Here is a 6000-nt window from a genome sequence, read left to right as displayed (position 1 = left end):
GACCCCTTTTTGAACTAAAGTAAGTGCTCTTAAGTCCTTGTGCAGATCATTTTTGTCCCTGGTATTGTATGTATGAACTGAGCTGTTTGTTGGAGAAAAAGATATATTATTTAGGACAAATTTCATTAAGGAGTAAATATATTGAGAGACAGTAGTTAGTATACCCAGTTCTTTGAAGAGGTTTCTACAGGACGTCCATGAATTTACTCCACAAATAATACGTATTACACGCTTTTCTTGAAGAGTTACCCCAAAATATTATACCATATGACATTATGGAATGAAAGTAGGCAAAGTATGCAAGCTTTTTCATTTTTATGTCGCCTATGTCAGCTAACACTCGAATTGCAAATACAGATTTGTTAAGATGTTTCTGCAGTTCTGTGGTGTGCTCCTCCCAACTGAATTTATTATCAAGTTGTAATCGCAGGAATTTAAGACTGTCAACCTCTTCTATCTGCTCTTCTTCATACTTTATGTACATGCTGTACGGAAACCTCTTATATGTTCTGAATAGCATATAGTGACTCTTTTCGAAGTTTAATATCAGTGAGTTGGCTTTAAACCATTTATTAATATCCATGAAAATATCATTAGCAGATCTTTCTAGAACTACAGTCGAAATACTATTTATTGCAATACTTGTGCCATCTGCAAACAAAACAAACTCTGCTCCTGGCAGTGTAACTGATGAGAGATCATTAATGTACACAAGAAAAAGCAATGGCCCCAAGATGGATCCCTGTGGGACACCACATGTAATTTCTTCCCATTCTGATGACTTAATTCACTAGTCCCTTGCACTGAAACCCTTTGTTTCCTGTTAGCGAGGTATGACTTGAACCATTTTGCAGCTCTGCCCGTGACACCATAGAATTCTAATTTATTTAAAAGGATGTTGTTGTTCACACAATCAAATGCCTTTGACAAATCACACAAAATACCTGCTGCTTGTAACTTGTTATTTAATGAATTAAGTACATTTTCACTGTAGGTGTAAATAGCCTTCTCGATATCGGAACCCTTCAGAAATCCAAACTGTGTTCTTGATAATATGTTATTTGTGGTCAGATGGTTGAGACGCTGCCTGTACATTACTCTTTCTAAAATTTTTGAGAATACTGGCAACAGTGAAATCGGTCTGTACTTTGATGGTATCTCTTTATCACATTTCTTGAATAGGGGCTTAACGTCTGCATATTTTAGCCAGTCAGGAAATGTCCCAGTTATAATTGACTGATTACACAAGTAACTTAGAATTGTACTAAATTCACAAGAACATGCCTTAATTAACTTTGCTGATATTTCAGCGTAACCACTAAAATGCTTTGTTTTTAAAGATTTTAGTATGGAAGTTATTTCTTTTGGTGAAGTGAGCGACATATTCATGTACCTGAAGGTATTTGTAAAGGCTAGTTTCAGATATTCAAGGGCATTATTTACTGATCTTGACAATTCCATTCTATCAGTAATGGATATAAAGTACTTGTTAAATAGATTTGCCACACTATGCCCATCGGTTACTAATGTGTCATCTACCCTTAATGCTATTTGCTCCTGTTCCTTTCTGGTTCTACCATTCTCCTCTTTCACTATATCCCATATTGTTTTTATTTTGTTCCCTGACATTGCTATCTTCTTCTTGTAGAGCATTTGTTTAGATGTCTGAATTACTTTTTTAAATATTTTACAGTATTCCTTGTATTTAGCTAAATCGTCAGCATTGGAGCTATTCTTGGTCGACAGATACATTTTCTTTTTTTGTCTTACAGGAAATCTTTATTCCTTGTGTAATCCATGGTTTTATTATAGACTTCTGTTTAATTTGAGTAACTTTTAGAGGAAAGCAGTTTTCAAACATAGTACTGACATTGTTCATGAATATGTTATATTTTTCAATCATGTCATGAGCACTATAAACATCTTTCCAGTTCATATCTTTAAGCAGTTTTCTAAAACACTCAATTTTTGGCTGATTGACTACTCTCCTGTACTCAGATTTAGCAGTCTTGATAATCTACTTAGAATTTACATCTAAAACAAGGAGCTGCATGTCATGACCTGAAAGTCCATTTATTACAGGTTTTATGATATGATTTTGTTCCTTTGATTTGTCTATAAAAATGTTATCAATGGCTGTCCTTGAGGATTTAGTGATCCTAGTTGGGAAGTTTACAGTGTGAGTTAGACTGAAAGACAACATTACTAATTGCAGTGAATGTTTACTGGAAGATTGCATTAGAAAACCTGTATTAAAGTCACCAGCAATCAAAATTTATTTGTTTCTTCCTGTTAAATAACCCAAAAGAGCTTCTAGATGATTTATGAGTAGATTATAATTTCCTGCACGTGCTCGGTAAATAGTTATGTCATATAGGATCTGTTATGGAACTCTACTTCTGTTGCACGTGCTTCTAGATGCTGCTCTAAACAGAATTTATTAATGTCAATGTTCTTGAATTTATAGCAGTTTTTAATAAATGTGGCAACTCTTCCATCCATATCTACTATGCAGAAGTATGAAGCTAGCTTAAATCCTGAAATGTCTAACATATCTATACCAGTGGTCACTTTATGTTCAGAGAGGCAGATTATGTCAATTTGGTTAGATGAACTCATTTCATCAATACAAATGAGTAGTTCATCAACTTTATTTCTGAGTCCTGGAATGTTCTGGTGTAATAAAGATAACTGATACTGCATACTAATGGGATTATAACTGCTTTGGCGAAGATGAACTGGCAGTTTCTGATTACTTTCTGTTAAACATTGTTTAAATGGAGGCTGTATGCTAAAATCTGACTCCTGTTTATCTGTTTTCTCAAACTGAGTGTGTGTGTCAATGTCTCTTAAAACTCGTTTTCTTTCCCCCTTCCCTATCCTAAAAAAGGCATCCCTCTGACACCTGTGACCACTGGTATTTTACCACTTGTGACAGTGTCCCCCCTTACATTTTCTGCAATCAACCCAGACAGTTTTCCCTTCCCTTTCCTATTGAGGTGAAGGCCATGCCTATCTATCGACAGCATGCACAGGAATCAAACCAATATGGGACCCTATATCTGTCCTAAGCAGCCACTCCAACTTCAAGTTCATCCTCCCGATGGAAGAGATCAAATAAGGCCGATCGTGGCGTCTCAACACAGACACAAATCCCACACTCGTATGCTTTGTTGCTGATGCTATCTTCACCAGGTCACTCTCTATGGAATATTCAGAGTCTCTGTCAATGCTATTTCCTGGACCACCCACTAAAACCACGGCATCCTCCTTTGTGAAATCCTTGCATAAAGAACCTACATCCTCTGTTACCTGACTCTGATCTGCACTAGGCTTGAAAAAGTTTGTGACCTGGGACCTAGATTTTCCTGCATTAATTGGCCAACACCTCTACCATGGGAGCTACCTAACAACAGAACTTCCTTTCTCTTTACAAATTTCCCTACCTTTTTCAAGTCTTTGGAAGCTTGTTGTGCCCTTTCTACAGATTCAGCTACATGAGGCTCATCCGATTCTGACTGAGCCAATAGGTCAAATCTATTTTCAAGATTTATGACAAAGCTGTCTGATGCTCTCCTTCGCCTGTTCCCCCTATTACCTGTTGCCACTTCCCACCTCTGTTCACCCTTCTCCCTCTTTAACCTGTCCTGATTCTCCCTTGCCTTGTCTAAGTCAGCTTGATGAGCTGCAATTTTCCCTTCCTGTTCCAGTATTTTCCTGACTCTACTGCAGATCATACAATACCACTGGTGAGCCTCATTTATGTCCCCATTTCCCATGCCACTACATTCGCCCCAAAGAAAGAAACTACAGCACCCATCACACCACACCCCGGGACTAACGATCCTACGGCATGTCACACACTTCTCACTCATGGCAAAAACAGAAATCATATAAACTGATTTAAGTACTGACTAAAACGTAAACAAAGGACCGTAGAAACTATTCAGGCATATATAAATAAATTGAAAGAGTACTGAATAAAAAAAACTGGTGATTACATATAAGTTTAAATCACTGTTTACTTATGATAGACGTGCTTGAAATTAAGCCTAAAATCCATTCTACGGGTGCGAGAAGGAAAATAAACTTCTTATCCCGTTTAATCTTCTTTAACACTTCACTAATTGCGTAATTGCCACTAATTGTGTAATTGCCAATTTATGTACTCCTATTTCACAACACCATTAAAGCACTGCTAGCAGTCAAGATTTTCCTGTTACCACTTGAAGTTGGCAGATAGTATTACAGGGTGGCACAGTATACTACGATTCGTATATGAAGAAAGTGCAGCCCTGTTCATTCTCCATCGAAATTTGAACAGATTCTCAAGTGAGATATTTTCTTACCTTGTTAGAGAAAACAAACATTTTGACAGTCTCATAGTCACTTAACAGTTTCGGTGATATAGTAGTAGGTTTCATATTGGGCACATGCAATAATTTGAAATTATTTTTGTGTGTGGCCCTGTTTTGAGACATGCCCTCAAGTTTTATTAGAGGAAAATCCTTGGTACAAATTGAAAGTTAACAATCAATTGTTCGATTGCAACAGGAGTTGCATGGAGTGGGAGGGGGGGGGGGGATGAAAGGGTGTCATAGAAGACCCTGTATTTGTGTGTGATTAATACTAAGGTTCTAAAATGAAATTGTTTACTTTTTCATAATGCTGAAATTTTAAATACGAGGGTATTTCGGAAAGTAAAGATACACCGTATGCCAGAGGAACAGAAGAGTTTTGGCGAGCAAGTTGGCAACACCGGTGTTAACCTTGAACCGTTGGCTTTCTCCTCGCGGTCGTTCGGCAGTTGAACGTTGCTTCTGGTTGGAGTAGGTCGCGTTTAAAATGGCTGCGCCGATTCAGAATCCCGCCAAATGCGAAGTGCGCTCCGTCATACGTTTTCTTCATGCAAAAGGTCAGCAACCAGCAGATATTCACGAAGAGATTGTTTTTGTTTATGGGAACATTATGAATCGACAAAATGTAACGAAATGGTGTCGTCATTTCTCTGAAGGTAGGACCGATGTTCATGACAAACAAAGAACAGGTCGGCCATCTGTGATCTCTGATGCCCTTCTTCGGAGAACGAAGGAAGCGAATAGACATCTCACATTGAAAGAATTGCATCAGATCATACCGGACGTGTCAATGACAACTCTTTATGACGTTGTGACTGTCAAATTAGGGTACAGGAAATTGTATGTGTGCTGGGTTCCAAAACTGTTAACGGAAGAACACAAAAAGAAAAGGATGGGCTTTGCACTCGACTTCCTCATATGCTATGCTGAAGCAGGTGATGAGTTCCTTGATCACATTGTGACAGGTGACGAGACGTGGGTTTATCACCATACACCTGAATCCAAGCAACAATCAATGCAACGGCGCCATTCAAATTCACCAAAAGCCAAGAAATGCCAAACGTCGATTTCAACGAAGAAAATCATGGGTTTTGTTTTTTGAAAGAGACAAGGCATTCTTCTGTTGGAATTTATGCCTCCTGGAATGACAATTAATGCTGCTGCATATTGCCAGACTTTGAAACGTCTTCGAAGGGCAATTCAAAACAAACGCAGGGGAATGCTGACAAGTGGAGTCCGCTTGCTTCATGACAACGCTCGGCCTCACACAGCGCTCGTAACCAAAGCACTACTCAAACAATTCAAACGGGACGTATTGGACCATCCGCCATACAGCCCGGACCTTGCGCCCACTGACTTCCATTTCTTCAGTTACCTAAAGTCACATCTTGGTGGAAAATCATTCGATGAAGAGATCAAAGATGAAGTTGAAATGTGGTTCCGACAACAGGCGGCAACCTTCTATGACTGTGGGATACAAAAGCTTATGCACCGACTTAACAAATGTTTGGATAATGGCGGTGATTATGTCGAAAAATAACAAATAATCCAGTTAATAAGATGTAACTGATGTTTTCTAAATTAATGTTCTATTTAAGGACTGCGAGCCATTGTATCTTTACTTTTCAAAATGCCCACGTAT

The sequence above is a fragment of the Schistocerca piceifrons genome, chromosome 4, assembly GCF_021461385.2.
Source record: "Schistocerca piceifrons isolate TAMUIC-IGC-003096 chromosome 4, iqSchPice1.1, whole genome shotgun sequence".
Lineage (NCBI taxonomy): Eukaryota > Metazoa > Arthropoda > Insecta > Orthoptera > Acrididae > Schistocerca > Schistocerca piceifrons.
Note: the sequence above shows the minus strand (reverse complement) of the source record.